Below are 27,936 nucleotides of genomic sequence, written 5' to 3' on the forward strand. Positions count from 1 at the left end.
ACTAACCTTTAAGAAACTACCACCTGTCAAATTTTGGCATAGGATCAAAGAAGAATATTCACAATTATCTGAAAAAGCTATTAAATTACTCCTGCCTTTTCCAACTACTTATCTGTATAAGGCCAGATTTTCTTCTTTTACTTCAACCAAAACAACACTTTGCAACAATGGAAGGCATAAGCAGATATGAAAATTCAGCTGTCTGCTATTAAGCCAGAGATTTACAAAAATATGAAATAGTTTACTCTTCTCAATAATTTATTTTTGTTTTGGAAAAATGTAATTATTTTTTAATTGCTTATTAATGTTAACAGGTAGTGAGTTTATTACTTTATTAAATATTTCAAAATTTTCTTAATTTCCAAATTTCTAATACAGTAAACATCAACTGATATAACCCCAAACAAAATCTCCTTGGGGTCTTCAATAAGGTTGATTGAAAAGGGATCCTAAAATGAAGAAGTCTGAGAACCTCACAAGTCTAAGCACCATGAGACTGCAAGAGATTTTACTCCATTTTTCCAGGCTAACCCCCAGCTGCCTACACTGCCCCGACACTTAGCAAGTGTCTTGTGGGGGAACAACAGGCTGTGCATTTTGGGCTGGCCTAGATTTCCATCTGTCAAACCAGCCCACACAACTGTTAAAAGCTCTTCTGATTTCTCTTTTTCCCTGTGGACTCCCTCTGCCTGGACCAACCTAATCCTAGGAACATGCCTATACTTGGCAACTGCTCTCAGGAAAAAAACAGCTGGCCATCTCAGTTCACAGAAGAAGGGCTCTTGCCTCTCTAAAGTCTGAGTTTATCTCTTCCTCTTTGCTTACACAGCTCTCTTAGAACTTTCAAAGTAAGATTTTTGGAATTTATCCATTTCCTACAAAGGAGCTGTGTCCTGCCACTACTTACTACATACTACCCAGACATCCTTAAGTCCACTACCAAATAACAATAGCTAACACTTATACATGTATCATTTAATATGTGCCAAGCATTATTAAAATGCTTAGAACTCATTTAATTCTTAAGACAACATAATAAGACATCCTCACTAAAGTTATACAGCTCATAACTAGCGGAACCAGGATTCAAATTCAGGCAGTTTGGTTTTAAAGTCCATGCCTGTAGGGACGCCTGGGTGGCTCAGTTGGCTAAGAGTCTGACTCTTGATTTTGGCCCAGGTCATGATCTCAGAGTCATGAGATCGAGCCCTGAATCATGCTCCATGCTGGGAGAACCTGCTGAAAATTCTCTCCCTCTCTCTCTCTGCCCCTCTCTCAAAATGATTAATAAAGTCTACCCCTGTAACTTCTAACAAGCTACTCTTTGCCTTATCAACTATATTCCCGCCCCTCCCCCCAAGAAACAGCCCATTTTCAAGATTGCTTTGTCATCTCAAGGTGGAAATGTCTAAGTCCTTATCTCTAGGTCTAACTTGTTTAACTGCTTGCTTAACTTCAACCTGGATATTCATCACATCTAAAACCAATGCACCTTCTTCGGTCCCTGAAAACTTCTTTTCCCAAACTTGCCCTTTTACCGGCACTATCTCTTCCTTCATCCTTTCCATACCTCTTCAATCTAGGCAATTACGATTTCCCTTTCCTCTAAATTTCAAAAACATTTGTACGTATGCCAGTACTCCCTAGACAATGATTCACAACCAAGTTTATAATAATGCACAGAAAAATAGTAATATAATGTGCTGTTCTATTAAAACCCATCCTTAATTCTGATATAATTCCTACATTTTACTGTTAGAATGTTTTTCCTTTTAGGAAATAGTGATAATAGATAATAGATTTTTAAAAATATTTTTTCTTGGTAAACTAAAAAGTTGACAACACTATAATGATTCCCAAAGTTATCTGATTTGTTTTGAAAATTTACCAAAAAATTCACTAGCTTTATCAATTTATCAGGATCTGCCCCGGACTCTCCCACCTCTTCCCTAATATAGTGAGTTATAACAAGTCAGGTATCCTGTCCAGTCCCAAACAAAAGTAATAAAAGTTAGTAACTTCTGTGGCTGTATTAAAGAGTTATAAAATGTACTGAAATTGTTTCCAAGTCTTATCAGTTGGTCTTGCAAAATGCTCAAAAAAAGATACTGCTTTCTTACTGCTTTTAGACCCAATTACTCCTAAACTCACGTAAGGAAATCCACGTAAGGGATTTCCATCAATTTTTGCTTTTGCCCCAACGCTGATAGCAAGTATCATGTTTTGAATGATAGAATATGAAAGTTAGAACAAATCTGAGATATCCACTCCAAACTCTTCATTTCACAATTAAGAACAGTATAGCTTAAAATCAGTTAGTGAATCACACAGCTGAGACCAGAAAGTTAATAAGCATTCCAGATATCTAGGGAGTTGCGTGAAAGTCTGATTCACAAGAAAAGAACCAAAAGTCAAATAGAACCAAGTTAGAAATCACTATACTCCTAGAGTAAAGCAAGAAAGTGGGGTAGGATAAGGCAGGCATATACATAAACAGATTCACTAGTGGCTAAATGAGGCAGAATTGCTTTGGGTACACAATAACTGAAAGACATGCTGATGTGCAAGGCTTCAGGGGAGATTAGAAAGGAGGAATACCAAGAAGCCAGTGTGGATGATGAACTGAAAAGAATCTATCCTCCTATTTAGCTGTGTACAGTGCAGCCAAAAGATTAGAGTTTTGGTCCATCAACAGATAAATGAATCAACAAAATATGGTATAGCTGTACTATATGGAGTATTCACTCAGCCATAAAATAGAATGAAATTCTGAGACACGCTACAACATGGATGAACCTTGAAAACGTTATGCTAAGTAAGCCAAAAGGACAAACACTGTACAAATCCACTTACATGAGGTATCTATAGGCAAACTCATAAAGACAGGAAGCAGAACAAACATTACCAAGTCTGGGGCAAGGTGGGGGGGAATGAGGAGTTCTTATTTAATGATCACAGATTTTCTATTTGAGATGATGAAAAAGTTCTGGAAATGGACAGTGGGGATGGTTGCACAGTATTGTAACATACTGAATGTCAGTGAATTGTACACATAAAAATAGTTATGAGTCTTATATTCTGTATATTTTACCACAATAAAAAACATAGAAAAAATTTACAGTTTTGGAGGTATGAGGAATTTTTAGTTTTCTCTGCCATTAATCAACTTGTCAACTTATTAGTTACAGGTTATTTTCCCTTTAAAAACTCTTCTTGAGGGGCGCCTGGGTGGCTCAGTTGGTTGGGCGTCCGACTTCGGCTCAGGTCACGATCTCACGGTATGTGAGTTCGAGCCCTGCGTCGGGCTCTGTGCTGACTGCTCGGAGCCTGGAGCCTGTTTCGGATTCTGTGTCTCCCTCTCTCTCTGACCCTCCCCCGTTCATGCTCTGTCTCTCTCTGTCTCAAAAATAAATAAACGTTAAAAAAAATAAATAAATAAATAAATCAAAAAAAATAAAATAAAATAAAAACTCTTCTTGAAAAAAAATAAAGTCAAACACCTTCATCAACAGGTAACATATTTCAACAAACTTAGAGAATTATAGGAAGCTCCAGAAAACAGTAAAACCAGCCCTGATTGGGTGGTACTGCACTTCTTATTAAACAGTTACTTAACTGTCTTATACTGATTTCTATAAGACATCCACTGCCATTTAAAAAATCTCATTTGCCAGGAGAGAAGACCAAAGACTCCTTTGATCAGGATGGCACTGGGACTGTATACCTGAATTAGCTCAGCAGACCACGGATTTTTAGCCTCCATTACCCTTAACCATATAGTGTTCTCCCCACCCCCCCCCACCCCCCCCCCCCACACACACCTGGGATCACAATCTTAAATGCCTGAAGAATCCAGAAGCCAGGCAAGGAATATAAATTAATGAAGAGGGACAAATCTCGGATAACAGGGGAAGTCAGAAGCAGCTACGGCAGCCCGAAGTGCATCTGCCACACCAGCGAGTTGATGCCACATGATAATGCTCGTCCACTGTTGCTATGCCTTCTGGATTTTAAAAAAGGCTGGAAATTGATTTTTCAACTTACTCTACAAGCTGAGCAAAACAGATCTGAGATCCCCAAGTAGCCTACAGACCATCCACTTTCTGCTTTGGGCCTCCATGCACATTCTTCTCCAAGCCATGAAGGAAAACAAAGGGAGAAACAATACTTCCTAGTTATGTGTATCTCAGTTTGGATCTAAGGACTATAATTCCCTAACAGCAAGGCAGCAGGCAGCATTCAAGAAATATAAAATAAAGAAACCAAAAGAATAAAACAAAAAGGCAACATTTTTATAGAAGCATAAACCACTTGATTTATTTACTTGTAATGTGTTTATCGTGTATAAATTGTATTTCAATAATTTTCATTTATTTTTTTAAAGTACAATTAACATACAATGTTATATTAGTTTCAGGTGTGCAATATTATGAGACAACAATTCTATACATTGCTCAGCGTTCACCACAATACGTGGAATCATCATCTGTCATCAAACATTACTGACCAGATTTGCTATGCTGTATTTTTCATCTCTGTGACTTATTTATTTTGTAACTGGAAGTTTGTACTTCTTAATCCCCTTTATCTACTTCACCCATCTTCCCACTCACCTCTCCTCTGGCAACCACCAGTTTGTTTATATTTAAGAGGTCTGGGTTTTTGTTTGTTCGTTTTGGTCTTGTTTTGTTTCTTAAATTCCACATATCAGTAAAATCATATGGTATTTGTCTTTTTCTGTTTGACTTATTTCACTCAGCACAATATCCTCTAGGTCCATCCATGTTGTTGTAAATCACAAGATCTCATTCTGTTTCATGGCTGAGTAATATTCTAATGTAAATATATACCATATCTTCTTTATCCATTCATCTATCATCTATCGACACTTGGGTTGCTTCCATATCTTGGCTACTGTAAATAATACTGCAGTAACACAGGGCTGCCTTTACCTCTTCAAATTAGTGTTTTCAAAAGATAACCACTAGTGGAATTACTGGGTATGGTATTTCTATTTTTAACTTTTTTGAGGAACCTCCATACTGTTTTCCATAGTGGCTGCACCAATTTGCATTTCCACCAACAAATGCACAAGGGTTCCTTTTTTTTCATAACCTCACCAACATTTGTCATTTCTTATCTGATTCTAGTTATTATGACAGTGTAAGGTGATATCTCACTGTGGTTTTAATTTGGATTTCAAAAAGGCAATTTTCTTAATGCTTAATATATGAAAAGTAAAAACCTGGCATTTAAAGTATATGTTAAAATAATCTACCAGCCTTGGGTGGCTCACTCGGTTAAGCTTCTGACTCTTGATTTCAGCTCAGGTCATGATCTCACGCTTTGTAAGTTCAAGCTCCGCGCTGGGCTCTGTGGAGACCGTGCGGGGCCTGCTTGGGATTCTCTCTCTCTCCCTCTCTCTCTCTGCCCCTACCCCACTCTCAAAATAAATAAGCATTAAATAAAATAAAATAAAATTAGTAAAAATAATAATTATAATAATAATAATAATCTACCAGCTTTCAAAAATGTGAAGAACTGAGATGAGGCCGTGACAATTGGAGAACACTGGAAGAAAATATGAAGGAGCTACAATATAATTTTTAAACTCTTCAAAGCCACCCTACAAATCACATGATAGAGAATATGACCCTAGTGATCGACAATAAGCTGTTCCCTTTGCCATAATGTGAAATGTCTATTGTATCATCTTGGCTCTCACTGTCTTGTATTCTACCTGAATTTTACAAGTTTGGTTAATACAACAAATATAGAACTGCAATTGTATATATTAATTCCCAGATTCCAACTGAAAATTTCATTTTTTTTTTAGTTTATTTATTTTGAGAGAGAAAGTGTGCATGCGAGAGAGTGAGCAGGGGAAGGGCAGAGAGACAGGAAGACAAAGAATCCCAAGCAGTCTCTGCTCTGTCAGAGCAGAGCCCAACGTGGGGCTCAATCCCACAAACCATGAGATCATGACCTGAGCCAAAATCAAGAGTTGGACGCTTAACTGACTGAGCCATCCAGGCACCCCTCCAATTGAAAAATTCTATTTTGTATTTTTCTAATTAAAACTGCCAGCTATTTGATTAAAAAAAAAAAAAAGAACCGAACTGAACTGAAAAGATGAAAAAATATTTTGGCAAAAAAGCTGCTTTCTTGCAGTTTGTCTTAGATACAGTAACTAAGAATAGTAGAAGAATAAAAGCTATTTTCTTTCTCTTTTCACAGACTAGTTACTCTTTTCCGAAGGTAACCCTTTCTCTTGCCAAGGAGAGTCAGAATTCTTCCTTAAATTTTATCCAGCTAATTCACAAACAGTTATCATTTCCTTCTATAAAAACAAGACAATACATAGCAGGATCTACTTAGCATCATATGTTTATATGCTATCATGCTAAGCACATAATATGTATCATATTATTTAATGCTCACTACCCTAGGAAATAGGTACTTTTATCTCCAAACAAAGTGGACATGGTCCCTGCTCTCAAGAGGCTTACTTTCTAGTGGGAAAGACTAGAAACAATCCTAACAAAGAATGCACAACTGCATTTATAACCAGAATTAGAAAGGAGATGAACAAGGTGCTACTAATGAATGGAAAACTTGACCTTTGTCAAGGAGACTTCTCTGCAGAAGTAACATACTGTCAAGATCAAATGATAAACACATTTTAACTAGGTAAAGTCTCCCAGCTAGAGGAATAGCATGAGTAAAGGCCTTGTAAGAGAAGGAAACAATGAATTTGAGATAGGAAAAAAAAAGTCAAAGTGGCCAAAGCAGAGAGAACAAGGGGAAGCATGCTGTGTGGTAAGGCTGAAGAAACAAGCTATCTAGGGCCTTGCTATTCACATTAGAAGTTTCAATCCTCAGAGCAACAGAAACTGCTAAAGTTACGACGGGGCGAGAGGATGATCAGATTTGTATTTTTAAATCAAAAGAATATAAAATAAAAAGGTATACTGACACTCCCAACCTGTCACACTATTTACCCTTCTCCACCCCCATAGGTAATCAGTCTTAGTCTTTCTTATGTGTTGCGTACATCCTGATATCAGTACACACACACACACACACACACACTCTTCCCTCCTTTCTTACACAAAAGACAGTAGGCTATACATATTGTTCTGTACCTTGAGTTTTTTGTTTAATATATTCATTTCTTTAAAAAAATCTTTTTTAAAAAATGTTTATTCATTTTTGAGAGACAGAGCACAAGCAGGAGTGGGGTGGAGAGAGCAGGGGGACACAGAATCTGAAACAGGCCCCAGGCTCTGAGCTGTCAGCACAGAGCCCGACATGGGGCTCAAACCCACAAACTGCAAGATCATGACCTGAGCCGAAGTCAGAAGCTCAACCAACAGAGCCACTCAGGTGCCCCTAATATATCCATTTCTTTTTTGCAACTCATAGCAGCATTCCACTGTTAGGATGTACTATGATTTATTTAACCAGTCCCCTGTGGATGAGAAGAAAAAGCCCAACAGCTACTATTGGATTTTGCTATTACAACCTCATAAGTAGGATTGCTGGGTTATAGGATAAATGCATTTGTAATTTGGAAAACATTGCTAAATTGTGCACTCCTATGAAAATGTATGAAAATGCCTGGACAACTGATTGATTTAACAAACTTGGATTTTTACCAATGTGTTAGGTAAGAAACTGTATTTTATTGACATTTTAATTTGCATTTCTCTTTTTTAGGTAAGTTTGAGCATTCTTCCATATGTTTAAGAGCCATCTATACTATCTGTTCATGTCCTTAGCCCATTTTTCTATTATGTTTCTATGAACTCTTAAAAAAAATTTTTTTTTAAGTTTATTTATCTTGAGAGAGAGAGAGAGTACAAGAGAGAAAGTACAAGGGAGGGAGGCCAGAGAAAGAGGGAAAGAGAAAGAATCCTAAGCAGGCTCTACACTGATGGCACGGAGCATGATGTGGAGCTAGAACTCACAAACCATGAGATCATGACCTGAGCTGAGACCAAGAGTCAGTTGTTTAACCGACTAAGCCATCCAGATGCCCCTATGAGCTCCTAATACATATATATGACTGTAATATTAGTGGCAATTTTTTTTCAATTTCTATTTCTCTTTATTAAAAAGTTTTGAGATAACTAACATAAAACATTGTATTAGTTTTATATCAAATTAACAATTTGATATATGTGTATATTGCAAAATAATTACCACAATGAGACTAGTTAACATTCATTACCACACACTGTTACAATTAGTTTTTCTTTGATGGGAGCTTTGAAGATCTACTCTCTTAGCAACTTTCAAATATACAGTATTGTTAACATGTCATCATGCTATATACTACATTCCTAGAACTTAATTATTTTATAATTAGAAGTACATACATTTGGACTACCTTCATCCACTCTGCCCACCCCCTACCTCTCTGGAAACCACCCATCTGTTCTTTGTTCCCATGAGCTGGTTTGGTTTTGGCTTTGGTTTTTTGGTTTTTGTATTTTAGATTCCATATATAAATGAGATTACACAGGATTTGTCTTTCACAGTCATATTTCACTTAGCATAATGCCCTCAAGGTCCACTCATATCATCACAAATAGGATTCCTTTTTTATGGCTGAATAATATTCCGTTATCTATACACCACATATTCTTTGCCCATTCATCCTTTGATGGGCACTTAGGTTGTTTCCATGTCTTGGCTATTGTAAATAATGCCGCAACAAACATGAGGGTACGGATATCTTTCTGAGATAGCGATTTCATTTACTTGAGATAAATACCCAGCAGTGGAATTGCTGAATCATATGGTAGTTATATTTTTAATCTTCTAAGAAACCTCTATATTGTTTTCCATAGTGGGATACACAAATTTACATTTCCAACAGTGCACAAGGATTCCATTTTCTCCACATCCTGACCAACACTTGTTATTTTCTGTATTTTTTATAATAGCTATTCTAACAGGTATGAGATATCTTTTTGTGGTTTTGATTTACTTTTCCCTGATGATTAGTAATGTGGAGCACCTTTTCATGTACCTGATGGCCACTTGTATGTCTTCCTTGGAAGAATGTCTCATCAGGTCCTCTATCCATTTTTAAATCATATTTTTTTCTATTGAGTTGTGTAATTTCTTTATACATTTTAAATATCAATCCCTTATCAGATACATGATTTTGCAAATATTTTCTCCCATTCCCTTTTCATTGTGTTGATAGTTTCCTTTGTTGTACAAAAGCTTTTTAGTTTGATGTAGTCCCACTTGTTTATTTATTGTTTTTGTTGCCTTTGCTTTTGGTGTCAAATGCAAAAAAACTAATGCTAAGACCAATGTCAAGAACTAAGCTTCTCCTATGTTTTCTTCTAGGAGTTTTATGGTTTCAGGTTTTATGTTCAAGCCTTTATTTTGAGTTAATTTTTGTGTAATGGTGTAAGATGACTGTTCATTTTTCCCAGCACCATTTATTAAAGAGACTATCCTTTCCCCATTGTATATTCTTGGCTCCTTTGTTGTAAATTAATTGACCATGTATGCATGGGTTTATTTCTGGGCTCTCTATTCTGTTCCACTGATCAATGTCTATTTCTACCACACTGTTTTGATTACAGTAATTCTGAAATGTAGTTTGAAATCAGGAATGGTGATGCCTCTAGCTTTGTTCTTCTTCTTTTAATGTTTATTTTTATTTTTGAGAGAGAGAGCATGAGCAGGGGAGGCACAAAGAGGGAGGGAGACAGAGGATCCAAAGCATGCTCCACAGTGACAGCAGCAAGCCTGATATAGGGCTCAAACTCACGAACCATGAATGAGATCATGACCTAAGCTAAAATCAAGAGTCGGATGCTCAATTGACTCAGCCACCCAGGTGCCCCTAGCTTTGTTCTTCTTAAGACTGCTTAGCTATTTGGAGTCTTTGGTGGTTCCATACAAATTTTAGGATTGTTTTTAAATTTCTATAAAAATCCTATTGGAATTTTGATAGAGATTGCAATGAATCTTGTATTTTTCTTCTGACTTTGCTTATGGTGAATTTTGGCCATACTGATCTTTAACAGGAAAATTAGGGGCACCTGGCTGGCTCAGCTGGTAAAACATGCAACTCTTGATCTCAGGGTTGTGAGTTCAAGCCCCACGCTGGGTGTAGAGAGTACTTAAAAATAAAATCTTTAAAAATAAGGGGGTGCCTGGTGGCTCGGTTAAGCATCCAACTCTTGACTTTGGCTCAGGTCATAATCTTGCAGCTCATGAGATGGAGCCCCATGGATTCTCTCTCTGTCCCTCCCTCACATACACTCACTTCTCTCTCTCAAAATAAATAAACAAAAAAAATTTTTTTTAATCTTTAAAAATAAATAATAAAAAGACAAATTAACCAATCTTTTGACTTTGTGGTTTTGAGTCAGAATTTTAGAAAGGCTTTATAACTCTAACGTTATCATTAAATTCTCCCATGGTTTCATGTTTTATGTTTAGGTCTCTGACCAATCTCGAGTTTATCCAAGTGCACAACATTAAGTAGGGACTTCACAATCTCTTTCTAGATGGCTACAGTTATAACAATACCATTTATTAGAATCCATCCTTCCACTGATATAAGATACTGTTTTTACCATACGTATCCTAAGTTGCTATATTTTCTAGTCTATTTCTGAATTTTCAATTCTACTCTATTAGTCTGTCAATTCATGCACCAGTACGACATTGCTTTAATTAAGAATTTATGGCATATTTTAACATCTGGAAGAGCTAGTCCCTCCTCATTGTTCTTCTTTTTCAAGGTTTTTCAGGGTCCAATATGCATCTTATAATTAGTTTCTCTAGTATTTTCATTGAGATCACTTTAGTTTACAAACTAAGTACGGGAAAATCAGCACTTTATGATGCTGAGACCTCCTATTCAAGAATAGGGCATGTTTTTCAGTATGATCACATCCACTTTTATGTTCTTTGGGAATATGGGGGGAAGGGAAGACTAGAAGGAGGCCAGGTGGGTGAGGTTAGACTGATGCAAATTGTTTCTGGTAACTGAAAGAAACAGAAGGAATAAACTGGGGACAGAACAGAGTAATAGTATGGCACGGCAACATTTAATCAGCTGGTGAAGCCTGCCATGGAGGCAGGGAAGGAATGGCCAAAAAGAAGAAAATCAAGTAAAAAGCACTTTTCAACAAAAAAGAAACTGTCAACAATACAAATAGAACAGGCACTAAAAGAAATTCATTAGATTTAGTGATATGGGGGTCATTAGTGATCTTGGTAAGATCTATTTGGGGGAGTATTTCATAACTTATAGGCTGGAAGCCAAAGTGGGACTTACATTCCAGTATGGTCAAATATAAGCAACTATTTTGCTCTGATTTGATCCTAAAAGGGTCTTGCTGAAAGTCAAAACGCCATGAAATTCAGAATATAACTGCATAGTTATTATTCCTAAAATGGAGTTCAAACATAGTCATAAAAAGGGGTTCTTGGGGCGCCTGGGTGGCGCAGTCGGTTAAGCGTCCGACTTCAGCCAGGTCACGATCTCGCGGTCCGTGAGTTCGAGCCCCGCGTCAGGCTCTGGGCTGATGGCTCGGAGCCTGGAGCCTGTTTCCGATTCTGTGTCTCCCTCTCTCTCTGCCCCTCCCCCGTTCATGCTCTGTCTCTCTCTGTCCCAAAACTAAAATAAAAAAAAAACGTTGGAAAAAAAAAAATTAAAAAAAAAAAAAAAGGGGTTCTTGAATAATTCATATAGTAACTGCTACAGAGTGAAGAGGATGGCAAACATGAAGTAAATTTTCTCTAAAACAAACTAGGCCACAGCTTCAGAGAAGGATTTGGCTTGGAGTGAGCCCTGCTAATATTCTCAAGCACAGCCGGAGAACCACATGAAATAGGTAGCGGCCTGAATAGGATGCACAAAACAAGCCCCTGGCTGCTCAGAACTACATACTTCCTTCTGCACCTTGTCAAGATCCCACTCTCTCCCTCCCCTCAATCTGATCTCAAAACACTAAATATGGTCTCTTTTGGGTTAGTTCCAACAGAAGCATCTAAGGCTTCCCTGGTAGAAAAGAGTAAAAATTATTACTAATTCCCTCCTAATATTCAGACAAGACAGCACACAGAATCTAGCTTTGAGGAGACAAGCAAGAGGGTTCCAGGAACAGAGGACCCCATAAAATAGTAACAATGCCTTGGTCAGATCCAAAGTGGGGTTGAACAGGCCCTAAGGAGAATATCCTATGGGAAACTCCAGAAACCTGGGTCTGTGTGAGGGTGGAGAACATACAGGGAAAAAAAGCAAGACATTTAAGGGACATAATCACAGAATCTTAAGAGTAGACCTTAAACATCACCTGGCTCAGAGAGAATACTTAAACAAAAAGTAAAGAAGAAAGGTGATTTTACCACTCATATTGAAGCCAAATAAAACTAAAACTCTCAAATGGAAGTGATTAAGCAATTTCCAGGTAAAAAAAATTTTTTTAATTATATTTTCTGCAGAAATCTTCAGAACATAAAGAACTTCCAAGCCCCCTAAGTTGATTTGCATGCCAAAACAAATTCCCAATGTGGAAAAAGAGGGTAAGTAAAATCTTTTTACCTTCCTTTTTAATTCAAATTTGGTCCAAGAATGGAAACAAAAAATCACAGCCCTGAAATGCAGAAATTCCAGGTCCCTTCTACCACTTATCAGCTGTACAATTATGGACACATTGGTTGTGAGCATTATACTAAAAGCACTAGTGAGGGGTCTTCTAGGTGTAAGATCCTTATTCATAAAAAAGGGGATACTCTCAGATAGGAATTATTATCATCTACTGTTAACAGCTACTGCTACAAACTTCTAAATTATTCTGTGGAAACAGTGCCAGAGGATGTTCATTCTTAAGTAGTAGAATTAAAGACAGTACTGCACCAGAAAACCCATGCCCAGATAAGAATCTCTGCGCAAGGTTGTCTCCAAAGAAAATAACAGGGGCTAGCTGTTGTTTCATCTTAATTTGCATACCTCCATTTTGGAACCAGGGGGAAGTAATACAGGATATTAAAGGATTTGGTGGCTATTCTGTGGGGCAAACTCTTTCTTTATAGAATTAGAATTGTGCTAGTTCTTATCGGGGTAGCAGGAAATAAATCACATATTAGTACGTTACGGTGACAGTTTATTCTATTTACTGTAACTGGAGAAAAATGCATTTTACTCCTATGGTAAAGTAACAGAACTCTGTTCCCAGGCATGAACCTAACACATATTTCAAGAGAAAGAATTGGTAAGCACAGGATGCCACCAACTTACAGCAGACAGGGTAGGGGCATATAAGCCACGAAACGGGAGGCAAACAGAAAAGAAGCCCAGTGCAGGCATTTGAGCGTAATAAATATAATAGCAATCTAGAAGATGAACGGTTCATGTTGTTTATGATTACAGACTGATTATTCCTCTAAGTGCAAAGGCTATCCAATAAGTCATATCTGGGTTGATTTGTTAGCAAGGTACTTTCACTAGATAATAAATTAGAATGTAATTAAAATGCATTCTGTCTGTTTATCATAGACTAGGATAGCTTACTATAATTCTCAATTATCTGCATGAACACACAACATGACAGCATGGTGAATAAACCTTCTAGCAAAGGGCAATAAACATCTAAGGACTGTACTACAATTGCTAGATTTCTTCTCCAGTCCTTTTAAAAATTTGTTCCTAATTTTGATAAATTATACAAACAGAATCAAATTAATTTGGTACTTGCATGGTACCGTAAGTCATATGGTAAGTCTGGACTCGTTAAGTCCCTGAACCTCTTAGCTTGCTAGCAATTTGCTAAGGGCAGTGACTAAATCATGAAATAAGTAAGAAAACAACTGAATACCACAAACCTTTGTCAGGTGAAAACGTAAACATAGCAAAATAAAAGAATCACAAAGGGAAAAACAGATCAGAACAATTTAAAATTTTTAAATGTGTGTTTTAAAAAAGATGTGTAGCGGGGCACCTGGGTGGCTCAGTCGGTTGAGCATCCGACTTCAGCTCAGGTCATGATCTCAGGGTCTGTGAGTTCGAGCCCCACGTCGGGCTCTGTGCCAACAGCTCAGAGCCTGGAGCCTGCTTCGGATTCTGTGTCTCCCTCTCTCTCTGCCCCTCCCCCGCTCATGCTCTGTCTCTCTCTGTCAAAAATAAACATTAAAAAAAATTTTTTTTAATTAAAAAAATAATAAAAAAGATTTGTAGCATGTAAGTCAGTAGTTCCACCATATAAAGTTGTCTTACAGATTTTTCTGTTGGTTTCAAATCTTTATTTAAATTCTAGTTAGTTAACATGCAGTATGATGTTGGTTTCAGGAGCAGAATTTATGATTCATCACTTACAAAAGATATCTTAAAGATTAATAAATAAATCATACTATAAGAAATAAATGAACAAAACATGCAAAGAGAAATAAACAGAAACATGGGGAAAATTTGCAAGTAGATTAAATTTAAATCAGGATAACACTTTTTCACCTATCTTTTTAGTAAAAAGTCTTTTTCTAATGATAATGACCAATATTGGCAAAGATATAAAGGCACCCATACTGTTCTCTTACATTGCTGATAGTGTTGCAAATCAATTAGAACTCTTCAAAAATACAACTGTGGAGTTTGAGTTAAACACTATAAAAAGGTTTATAATATTTAAGTACTTCCACCCACATCATGGGATCTATCTAATAAATAAAAACACTTATCACACTTGATCTATCAATAGGAGTCTGAAATAACATAAAAATCCAACAACAGGGTGAAGACAATGTAAAATATGGCATAATCATGGATGGACTATTATGCAGCTATTCAAAATGATGGTTATGAGGACTAAGCAGGAAAGAATAAAAACTGTATATGCAAGGTGATCACATTCTAATAAAAATATGCACATTAAAGACTAGTAAGGAAAAGACCAAAGTGACGATCTTTGTGTTAAGCTCGTATGGTAGGCCTAATAAATGCCCTCCTGTCCCAAAAGATGTCCAGGTCCTAATCCCTGGAAGCTGTGAATGTTACTTTACTTGGCAAAGGGACGTTACTGATGTGATTAAGTTAATGATCGTGAGATCAGGGGATTATCCTGGATTACCTGGATGGGCTCAATATAATCACAAGGATCCTCATAAGGGAGTCAGGAGGGTCAGAGTCAGAAAAGGATATGTGACAACAGAGGCAGAGAGGTTGGAGTGATGTGGCCACAAGCCTTTCAAAAAAGGTGGGCAGCCTCTAGAAGTAGCAAAAGGCAAGGAATGGATTCTCTCTTGAGTATCCAGAAGGAATTCAGCTCTGTTGACATCCTGATTTCAGCCCCCTAAGACCCATTTAGGACTTCTGATCTCCAGGAAAGTAAGATAATAAACTTGTGTTGTTTAAAGCCAGTAAGTCTGTGGTAATTTGTTAAAACAGCAACAGGAAACTAACATAGATGGTAAGACTGACCTTTCTAAACTCTCTGCAATGTTCACATTACTTTTCTTAATGCATTCTAATATACAAATTCAGCTAAAATGTAAGATTCTAGATGAAAACTTACTCTGTTGCAGAGGTTCTCAATCCTGGTTGCATATTAGTATCAAGTATTCAGTTTTCAAGAAGAAGAAGAAGAAAAAAAGAATACCAACGCCACAGTTTTTCATCATTCCCAGAGATTCTGATTTAGCTTTTGTTAGGCTCAAACATCAGTACTGTGTTAAAGCCCCACATGCTAATGTGCAGCCGGGGTTGAGAACTACTACTCTGGTATATCAACTCCTGGCTGACAAGTTTCTCTAACCCAAAGCAAAGATGTTTATCAGCCTACAACTACATTTCTTTCAAGAATTCTGCAAATGAGGACACTCAGCAACAGTCTCTCTTAGGTCTAGAACCTGTATTCTAGTTTAAGTAACACTATCAAAGGAAAAAAAAAATCACTTCCTCTTCCTCAATTGTTTCTCATTTCTGGAGTTCAAAGGACTCTTCAGAGGTAAAGTGCTCCAAGAAAAAGGTTCTTCCTAGCTGTTACCCAAGGCCCCATATTCAAATGAGAATAGTTCACAAGAAGAATTGCTTCCTTCCCTTTTTTACTGACAACTGACTTTATTATAAGCCCACTAAAATAATGTAAGTTATTTAGTCTTTGAATTTTTTTTTTACAGTATACTGTTTAAATGAGATTGACTGGCCAAGAGGAGTCTATCAAATTCCTCTGACAATGTGTTCTCTGATGTCATATTTTCCCTCCACTTCCAGGTATCAAGCAAGCCATATGTTATTAAACACAAACACACACACAGACACTTTAGTATGTTTGTGAGCAAATGTCTAACTTAAAGTTTTCAAATGTGAGGTTCTCAGCTATAGAGAAATTATTGATAAAGTCTTCTACGTCTCTCGGTCAACTAATAGCACCACTTCATATTCTTTTAGCAGCAAAATCCACATATGAGAGACATCGTTATCAACCAAGTGTGTCCAAAGATTGATCTCCATAGCAACTGCAACTCTGCCACATGTAGTGTATAAGGCATCAGAGTTAACACCACATGCACACTATGTGTTGGAATTATGTAGTCCAGACTGTGGTTGCTGTAGAAACCTAAACCCAAGTCCCTGACAACAGTGGATAAAATGAAAACAACAACAGAAGGGTCCTTGAGTACTTAGCCATCTACTCCTTTGCTTTCAAACAGGATAGTGCCACTTTAAACACTACAATAGTCTTACTGATATCACGAAAGGAATATTTTCTACAAAAATAATGTTTAATGATGTCATGTTTCTGCTTAACATTAGGAACTATTTCCTATTCCCTAAAAAATCCTTTCTCCCACCCTGTGCTCAGCTGGGGTGCAGAAATGGTGTTTAACATTAGGAACTATTTCCTATTCCCTAAAAAAAATCCTTTCTCCCACCCTGTGCTCAGTTGGGGTGCAGAAGAGGTACATGGTTCTGCTGCCACCACCACAACAACTATGACAGATACAAACCAGTTTATTCTAAAATAATCATGCAAAAGAAGAATAAAGTAGGAGGAGCCACTTTATCTGATGTTAAGTCCTACTACATAGCCATTGAAATCAAGACAGTGCGGTATTGGCAGAAGAGAAAGGTATAGATCAGTGAAATAGAGAATCCAGAAATGGATCAATACAAATACACCAAGTGAACTTTGACAGAGGTGCAACAGCAGTTCAATGGAGGAAGGGTAGTCTTTTCAACAAATTGTGCTGGAATAACTAGACATTCACAGACAGGAAAAAGAAAATAAGAACCTTGACTTAAAATATGCTATATGCACAAAATCAATGCAAAATCAATCGTGGATTTAAATAAAAAACATGACACCTTTTGGGATGAGCACTGGGTGTTGTATGGAAACCAATTTGACAATAAATTTCATATATTGAAAAAAAAATAAAGTACTCTGAGCACAAAAAAAAAAAAATTCTAGTTTTAAAATTAAATAAATAAATAAATAAATAACATGAAACTATAAAACTTTTAGAAGAAAATATAGGAGAACATCTGTGGGACCTAGGGCTAGGGAAAGACATCACATCAAATTTAGGAGGACAAACATCCAACCAAACAGAATAATGAATCATATTATGGTATATCCACACAATGGAATACCATGTAGTTGTTAAAAATTTAAAAGCAATTCTCTATATACTGCTACATAAACAAAAATACACACATGGGCAAACTCACTTTTATAGTCTTTAAAAAAAATATTTATTAGTTTATTTTTTTGAGAGAGAGAGAGAGAGAGAGAGCAGGAGAGGGGCAGAGAAAGAGGGAAGAGAGAGAATCCTAAGCAGGGTCCACACTGTCAGCGCAGAACCCGATGTGAGGCTTGAACTCAAGAACCGTGAGAGCTGAAATCAAGAGTCAGACGCTTAACCGACTGAGCCACCCAGGTGCCCCTTCACTTTTATAGTCTTGAAGGCTGTACATCCAAATAGTAATACTAGCTATCTCTGAGTGGTAAGATTATGGGTACTTTTAAAATGAATTTCTGGGGCGCCTGGGTGGCTCAGTCGGTTAAGCATCCGACTTCGGCTCAGGTCATGATCTTGCGGTCCGTGAGTTCGAGCCCCGCATCGGGCTCTGTGCTGACAGCTCAGAGCCTGGAGCCTGTTTCGGATTCTGTGTCTCCCTCTCTCTGACCCTCCCCCGTACATGCTCTGTCTCTCTCTGTCTCAAAAATAAATAAACGTTAAAAAAATTTTTTAAATGAATTTCTGTGCTAACAGGGACATGTTTTATGTAAAAACGAGATTAAATTTTTAAAATCAAGTAACACACACCAAAGAAGGCTCTTTTCAACTAGAGATTTTTATATACAATAAAACCCACTTGATGATTTAGTCTCCCAGGAAAAAATAAAACTACTCTCTCTGATATAGCAACATTTGCTTTTTCTCTCTGATTCCTCCAGGTTCCTGAAAAGATATTGTTCATTTCTAGTCTGAAAACAAAACTTGACCAGATTTGCTTGAAAAAACAATCCATGCAACCCAAGGACTGTGTATGCCCATTCACCATAAATTTGATAATCTCTACATTTCTATCATATCTACCTATAAATAGCCATGAGTACGGATTTAGATATTTTTAAATAGATAATTTATTAAAATGTACTCAACAAGTGTACTCTACAATAAAGGAAAGAGGGACAGGAAAAAGAGAAAAGACAATACAATGACAAGAATGATAATATTATCTTCCTTAACTTGGTCTTGAGAAAAATACAATCACTCTAGTTTTGAGGATAAGAGAGAAAGAAGGCATATAAAAAATCTCTTCCTCTTTATATTGGTAATTTGTATGAAGATCAGAATCTCTGAAAGCTTATTTGATGCTCTGTAGTTACCAGAGCTTTCTGAGCAGTTGGAAGTCAAGGTTTCTGAAGTAGAGACACATGACTCTTTGTGTGTGTTCTTTTCCTCAAACTGCTTAAAATGTCCAAATTTAATAATACAACACTGCTTCTTTCACAGTGAATATCCTGGATGGCATCACTTTCTCTATGCCTTCCAGAGCTTTAAAAACGTTTTGTTTCTGTTTTATAGGCCTGAATTAAGGGAACTTACAAAGATGGTGAAATCATCAAGAGGTTTTTTCAGGTTCATTAAGTTAAAAGTTCTCCAACATGGTTAACTGCTAATTTTGTCCCAAAATTAACATGATCCTAACTCTGCTCTTCCTGAATTCCCCATATGGTATTCCAGTGAAAAGGAAGGGCAGAAATATCTTCTTCCTATTTTCCATCAATCCAAAATTCTACCGATTCTTCAAGCAGCTGCTCAAAATTCTTCCACAAAGCCCTTCACTCAGAGTAGTCTATCTCTGACCTGAACTCCTGAAACACTTAACTAAATCTCCCATTTGGCAATTACTGACAAATACGATTAAATTATTTTTATCTTACATTACCACTGTAACTTCGTATGTTTACATCTAGTTTCCTCAAGAATACTCTATGTCCTTGGAGTATAGAAACCCTTTTTACCTCAATTATCTGTCACTGTGTTTTAATACACAGTTGATGGTCAATAAATATTGGTTGACTAATTGCAACACAGCTATACCTTTCAATTCCCTTCCTTAATTGATACGTGTGTGTGTGTGTATGTGTGTGTGTTTTCAAGGCTTTGCTATTATTCCTCCTCCCTACTTTATGTCTTACAGGGAAAGAACTACAAAGCAGAGGCTGAAGACATAGGCTTTGAAGGGCATTGTTTTCTCTTTGTTTCCCTGTAAGAAAACTTGTTTAAACTGTGAAAAGAGAATAAAACTAAATTTATACCTTCAGCACATTGCCTCCTAAGTGAAACAACCATCATTTAACAGGAAATCAGCTACCTTTCTAAGGGAAAAGATGAGAGAGTATCCCCTGTGCACTAATGGATTATTTTCCTCTTAAAACCTATTATGAACTCCATCAGTCTCAGTCTGCCATACTCCCAAACTCTCCACTCATGACCTGTGGGAGTCTTTATGAATTCAAAAATATTTTTACCCATCATGTGAACTCTATCTATCCAAACAAATCTTTCAGTGCCAGAAAGGCTTTATGATTAGGGGTCCATTCTTTTAAGAATATTTATACTGCCTAAATGACTCCAGATGTTTTCTTTTGGTTTTTGGTTAAGGGGGTGGGCAGGAGAGCAGAAATCAAAATGAGGACCCTCCCAATTAGAATGTTTGCCATTCCAGCCTAAATGAGCCCTTTCTTATATTTCTGCTTGGATGTTCCAGAATTTAAACTCATGACACTCATGTGTAATGCCAAAATATGAGGATTTAAGATAGGACTGCTACAAAAAAAAAAAGAAAAAAAAAAGATTTGTGGATAGCTTACACCTAAATTATTTTTACAAATCACAATCATATGAAACAGGAATTGCTTCCTGCATTTGTAATGAATTTTCCAACAGTACAAAGCACTATTTGGAGACAGCTGTTTTTGATAGAGGAACATATTATGGAATAACAAATTCTACATTTTTTGCAGAAGTTGTACACCTGTTGATCACAATTTGTTCTCAAATTATTAATCTGCAATATCTGGAAGCTAATATATATATGTGTGTGTGTGTGTGTGTGTGTGTGTGTATATATATATATATATATATATATATATATATATATTTATTTATTTATATTTAATTTTTTAAATTTTTATATAGTTCAAATCAGTGTGCCAGGTTCATGTCAGCCCCTTGACTGCCAGACCTGGGGGCAGGGGCTACTTCAGTTTCTCTGCCTTCTCTTTGCCTGTGATGACCAAGGTCAAAGGGTATCTGCTGCATCGAACTTTAAACTTCACATTATACTTATTTTTCTTGATCTTGACAGATTTGGCATCCTTTCACCTGGCTATGAGCGGAAAGCCCTTGATTTCTTCAACTTTGTGAGGCATGGCTACGAGGGGCACAGGGGAGCTTGTGGCTGGCACAGCAAGTGGCAAGAAGCAAGGATGTTATGTTACTCTTCTCAGTGAAGGAAGAAAGAATGTTATGTTACTCTTCTCGGTGTTTTTAAGAAGGTGTATGCCAAGCCCATGGAAGATTTCAAAGTAAAAGAATGCAAAAGTGTCTCTGCAATCCATCCCTAATAAATGTTACAGCTAGGAAAAGTCCCCCCCCCCCTCCAATTTTAATCAATCCTGCTACAATTTAAGTGCATTTTTTTCTTTCTCAGTCTTTGGGAAGAGTTGATCACTATCTCCAACCATCATGCCCTATACTATGAAGAATAATATGTAAGATAAATACCATGATCTAATTAAAGTAATGACTAAAGCAAAGGTCAGGAGAAAGGCAAAGTCCTCAGGTTAGGAAAGGTTTTACTCCATTCAATTAAATTCTGTGAGTACTTACTGAAGGTTTTCTATGTGTCAAGTATATGCTGGGCAATAGGAATAGAAAGACAAAATCATTTCTTTCAAAAAGATCACAGTGTTAGATACACTTCTACTGAAATCAGAGGTCCAAAATAAAGGACACAGATATGCCGATTAATTCATGAAGTGGTTAGCTATAACTGATGCATCTCAAAAGGTAAGCTGAAGAACATATGCCCAATCCTTTCTTCTCCCAGCTTTACTGAGGAATAATTGACAAATATAAATGTATACATTTAAAGTGTCAACATATGCCCAGTCTAATGGAAGCAGCCACCACTTGACACCAGCTGATGTAGACAGTGCAGAATGAAAGCTCAACGGTATGTCCAATCTTCCGATGTTTTGAAGAGACAGACAGCTAGGAGAATGAGCAACTCAAACTGGAGAAATCAAGGAATATTTATCAAGAGTCTGTGACTCCACATCACAGAAGGATAGAACTTATCTATCTGCAGGAAACTTACTAAACTGCCATTCAGTGAGATTTCAAGACTTGCTAGGCATATAAAGAGCCATGCACCTTGCTTACAATCCATAAAACTAGACCGGGCATCACCATATCTAAACATGTGTCTTAGGCTCCTAACTACAGGGACATCTAAGTGCCCACGTGGTTCCAGTGGCAGTGATGCAGTAGCAGTTTACCCACGGAGAAGAGTATACCAGAGAATTTGGGGAGATCTACCACCCCCAGATGTTTTCCCTTTACTTCTGCCAAGGGTAAAAAGTGACAGTACCTTATTCATTGCTAAAATAACTTAAAGATTACAAAGCCTCTTGACATACATTATTCTCACCCATTTAAGAGACCCTGGGCTCCCTACTTTCAACTCTGTCTGGGTTTGTAACACATCGGTAGCAGCCAACTGTATTCATATTTTGAACTCCTTTATACTAAACCAACTTCAAGAGTTCTAAAATCTAATTCAGGACCACATGTTAACCAGCAACCACTACTTTCTTCATCCTCCTAAACCATTAGTCAATCCTATTTTACTTGCAATTCATTAATGAAAATATAATTTTTTACTTTGCTTCAGAAAGGTGTTTATTTTTGCCAAGGACATTTCCTATTCTCTAGTTAGGGAAGGAGAAATAAAACTATGTTGTCACCTAGACCTTTCATTCACGATTCACAAGATAGGTATTATTATTCCCATTTTTGCTGATGAGAAAACAGGTCTGAGTAGTTAACTTGCCCAAACAGCAGCTAGTAAATGACATAAGCCAGGACTGAACCCAGGTCAGTCATCTTGCAAAACTCTGTTCTTTCCACTATACCACACAGCTTCAACTGCTAATATTTCTCATGATAACAGTCATAATACTCCACTTCCACCTTATATTTGTACAGTGCAGCGTATCCTTCAAACTCCACTCCAGTTTTGTCCTCAGTTGGCCAGGTAAACGCAGGAGTACTTTTTTTTTCCTTTCCTTTTCCTTTTCTTTTTAAGAGAAACAGAGAGCATGAGCTGGGTAGAGGGAGACAGAGAATCTTAAGCAGGCTCCACGCCCAGCACAGAGCCATACGCAGGGCTTGATCCCATGACCCTGGGAACATGACCTATGCTGGAAATCAAGAATCTGGAGTACTTTTAAACTTAGATTAAAATTCTAAGAGGCGCCTGGGTGGCTCAGTTGGTAAGCGTCTGACTTCCTGACTTTGGCGTAGGTCATGATCTCATGGTTTGTGAGTTCGAGCCCTGCATCAAGCGCTGCACTGACAGCGTGGAGGCTGTTTGGGATTTTCTCTCTTTTCCTCTCTCTGCCCCTCTTCACTCATGCTTTCTCTCTCAAAATAAATAAACTTTAAAAAAAATTCTAAGGCCAGGACTTCCAACTTCCAGATGTTCATTTCTGGAGATCCTTTCTATGTACTCACAAAATTATATCATGCACGCTCTATTGTCACTACTGTTTTTATTTATTTTTTAAGTTTACTTATTTATTTGGAGAGAGTGAAAGTGTGAGCAGGAGGGGGACAGAGAGAGAGGGAGGGAGGGAGGGAGGGAGGGAGGGAGGGAGGGAGGGAGAGAGAGAATTCAAAGCAGGCTCTGTGCTCTCAGAGCAAAGCCCAACATGGGGCTCAATCTCCTGAATGGTGAAATCATGATCTGAGCTGAAATCAAGAGCTGGATGCTTAACTGACTAAACCACCCAGCGCCCTGTCACTCTTGTTTTTGATCAAGGGAACTACAGAATAAAAAGTATGTGAGACAATACATAATATTTAAAAATAATAGTACTACATAAAAATCTTTTAATAAAAGCTTTGTATATACTATTAGTCCTGTGAAACTAAATGACATCCCTTTTAAATATACAGCAACATAGAAGAAATAACCTAGAGAGAAATGGTGAGGAAGTAGCTTTATGAAGCTATTTCTATTTTGAGGATAAAATAAATTTCACTTACTTGTTGATACTGAACACTGAGATATATAGAAAGCCCCTTGTAATTATTAAATGCTATAAAGAATACGTTCATGCAAATTATCAATGTTTGAAAAATTCCAAACACTACTAAGTTTTTAGACTACAGTATAGTATTTACTAGACCTAGCACTAACCTCACAACTCTGGATATAAAACCAATTCAGCTTATTTAAAAAAAAAAAAAAAAAAAAAATCTTTGGAGCAAATGAAATAAACTTCCAAGGAGACTCCAAAAGAATGGTAATTTTTAAAGCTATTTTTAAATATTTGTTAAAATGAAGCTTCAGTATACAAAAATAGAAAAAAATGAAAGGCTTTGAGTAGGCTTTGGTGAGTCATAGGAAGAAAAGAAATGCAGCTGCACTCCATAAACTAAAGATTTGTATCTAGAACTTCAAATAAGTATTAAATCAGAAATAAGTATTAAATCAGAAACGACTATCTGAATGGTTAACATCTAGTGCCCATTTAAAAAATCTACTCCAAGGTATCTATTTTTAGAAAAACAGTCATTATAGTCTTCAAACCACAAGCACAGATGAGTATGTTTTGGTAACTAAAGGGCCTCTATGGTATTAAACACACACATGTAACACATGAAAATTCTGACTCCTGTAGAAGAATAAAGAAGGGACAATTATAGAATACAATAGTATTAATGAAAAGCAGTTGGCCATACAGTAGTAATGAGCAACACAAGGGAGAGATGTGGGCATCTGAATCCTAACTCATTAGAATCTAAGCACCAAGAATTAAATATTATAGCACTTCAAAACCTATGATCAACTTATCCTTACTAACTGGGCCCAGAAATAAGAACACAGAATTGTGAGTATCCCTCATCCTTGAGGGAACATTTTTAAGGGTAAAAACTCAGTCATCCCCCCCCCTGCCTTTTTTGAGAGAGAGAGAGAGAGAGAGAGAGAGAGAGAGAGAGAGAGAAAGAGAGTGCACAGAGGAGGGGCAGAGGGAGAGAGAGAATCAAGCAGGCTCTACATCCAGCATGGAGCCCAATGCGGGGCTTGATCTCAGGACTGTGAGATCATGACCTGAGCCGAAATCAAGAGTCAGACACTTAACCGACTGAACCACCCAGGTGCCCCATCAGTCATCCATTATTGCCTTAAATGATTTTTGTTAAAATATTATTTAAATATGTATGAATATAAAAATTATAAACATTGTATGGTTACAGTTCTTATACAATTAAAATAAATAAAATTGGGGTGCCTGGGTGGCTCAGTGGGTAAAGCATCCGACTTCAGCTCGGGTCATGATCTCACGATTTGTGGGTTTGGGCCCCACATCAGGCTCTGTGCTGACAGCTCAGAGCCTGGAGTCTGCTTCAGATTCTGTGCCTCCCCCTCTCTTTGCCCCTCCCATGCTCATGCTCTCTGTCTGTCAATAATAAACGTCAAAATTTTTTTTTAATAAATAAATAAAAATTACAAGTTGAATACAAAAGTTATTCAAGTTGTCATTAATTTACTATGACAGATGATGGTACTTGACCAGAACTAAGTTGCAATTCCCAATATGAAAATGGTTTTAACTGTCCTAGTAGGTTCTTTGGAAAAAAGGAAGCCTAAGGTAAAGATGTTATTCTCTCACTTTTCTCTATTCAAACTATAAACTTCTATTCATGTAAGATACTACTCTTATTGTGTCTCTGAATTGGGCCCAGAAGATTCTCCCTTCACTCTTGACACATGAGTAGGAGTGGTAAAGGGCACACCACAATCATTACTAACCACTTGAATGGCTCTTGCTAGGGCTAAGGATGACTTTTATCGAAAGACAAGAGATAAGTGTTGGTGAGGATATGGAGAAAAGGGAACTCTTGTGCACTGCTGGTAGGACTATAAATTGGTACAGCCATTATGGAAAACAGTATGGAGGGTCCTCAAAAAATTAAAAATGGAACTATCACATGATCCAAAAATCCCACTTCTAGGTATCTATCTGAAGGAAATGAAAACTATCTTAAAGTGATGTCTGCACTCCCATGTTCAGCATTATTCACAATAGCCAAGATATGGAAACAATTTAAGTGTTCATTGAGTGATAAATGATGAAGAATATCTGATACACACACACACACACACACACACACACACACACACACACACACACACACACACACACAGGAATATTATTCAGCCAAGAGAAAGAAGGAAATCCTGCCATTTCGAAAAACATGGATGAACCCACAGGACATTATGCTAAGTAAAATAAGCCAGAAAGAGAAAGACAAATACCGTATGATCTCACTTATATAAGGAATCTGGAAAAAAAAGGGAATAAGGGGGTCAAACTCAACCCATACAAAGAGACGGCAGAATGATGGTTACCAGGTACTAGGGGGTAGGAAAAATGGGGAGATGCTTGTCAAAGGGTAAAAGCTTTTAGTCACAAGAGAATAACTACTGAGGATTTATTGTACAGTATGGTGACTATACTTAATAACACTTTATTTTACACTTGAAATTTACTAAGAGAGTAGATCTTAAGCATTCTCACCACACACGTGTGCACACAACACATACGCACACAAAGGTAAGCTATGTTATATCAAACAATCATGTTGTACACTTTCAATATATATAATTTTACTTGACAATTCACCTCAATAAAGCTGGGCAGGGGGAGAAATGAATAGATTATAGCAATCTCCTGCCAGGCCTTCCTGCCTCCAGTTTTTCTTTTCTGCAACCCTCAACCTTCACAGCTGCCAAAAGTCAGCTTTCAAAAGACATATCTATTCAAGTTTCTCTACTACTTAACCTTTGTAGTCTCCACTGACCCCAAAATAAAATTAGATCTTAATACTATATACAAAGCTCCTCAAAATGTAGCTACAACTTTTCCTTTATTTTTTAAATCAGCTTTACTTATTTTGTAGCAGCTTTACACACAGTAGCCAAAAGCTAGAAACAGTCAAAATGTTCATTTAAGGTGAACAAATTGCTTTATAACCATGCAAAGGAACACTCTTGAGCAATAAAATGACAAACTCAGTAACATTTACTAACAATAAAATGTACCCATCTTAAATATACAGTATAATGTTTTGTCAAATGTATATATCTCTGTAACCACCACCATAATAAAGATATAATACATTTCTAGTACCCTAACATTTCCCTTGTTCCCCTTTACGGCCCCAAGCAAACAACCGAAGTGGATGTTTTACTACCATTTTACCTATTTTAGATTTTTCATGTAAATGAAATCATACTTTGTATCTGACTTCACTCAGCATAATGTTCTTGAGATCCATCCATGTTAGACTGAATCATTGATCAACTCGTTTTTCTTTCTGAAAAATATTCCATTCACCTTAGACATTTGGATAGTTTCTAGTTTATGGCTACAGTAAATATGCTCTGAATAACTGTGTTAAAATCTCTGAATGCACATTTGTTTGCATTCTCTATCATTTCAATACCCAGGAGTGGGATTGCCGTGTTTTAAGATAGAAGGATATGCTTAACTTTTTAAAAAATGACCGAATAGTTCTTTGAAGTGGTTGTACCATTTTACATTCCCACTAGCAGTGTAGGACAGCTCCAGCTGCTACACGCCCTCGCCAACATATACTATGGTCAGACTTCCTAAAGTTACCCATTCTCATTTCTATATAGGGATTTCTCTTTCTGGTTTGACTTTGCATTTCCAGACAACTAATGACGTTGAGCATGTTTCACGTACTTACTGGCTAGATAACTTCTTCCATAAAACATCCAAATCTTTTCCAGTTTTTGAACTGGTTGTCTTCTTACTGAGAGGTAAGACTTCTTTATATGTTCTAGTCATTTGTCAGACATGTGTATATTTTCTTCCAGTCTGTGGCTTGCCATTTTGTTTTAACATTTTCAAAAGAGCAGTTTTAAATTTTGATGAACTCTAGTTTTTCTTTTTTCTTCTACACTTCATGCTTTCTAAGAAATCTTTGCTTACTTCAAAGTCACAAAATTTTTTCCTATGTTTTTAGAATTTTCAGTTTAGTTTTCATGTTTAAGTGTAAGATCCATTTCAAGGTTATTGTCCTTTACGGTATGAGGTAAGGATTAAAGTTCCTTTTCTCCCC

At 37.0% G+C, this 27,936-nt stretch overlaps 1 protein-coding gene and 1 pseudogene across 3 annotated transcripts in view; both read right to left on the reverse strand.

The window, feature by feature from the left end:
- PDSS2 (decaprenyl diphosphate synthase subunit 2) overlaps positions 1–27,936 on the reverse strand; it is a 258,700-nt gene that overhangs the window by 218,461 nt on the left and 12,303 nt on the right. The gene's annotated exons all lie outside the window — the stretch shown is intronic.
- On the reverse strand, positions 20,712–21,353 carry LOC122238468 (annotated as a pseudogene).

The sequence above is a fragment of the Panthera tigris genome, chromosome B2 (assembly GCF_018350195.1).
Source record: "Panthera tigris isolate Pti1 chromosome B2, P.tigris_Pti1_mat1.1, whole genome shotgun sequence".
Lineage (NCBI taxonomy): Eukaryota > Metazoa > Chordata > Mammalia > Carnivora > Felidae > Panthera > Panthera tigris.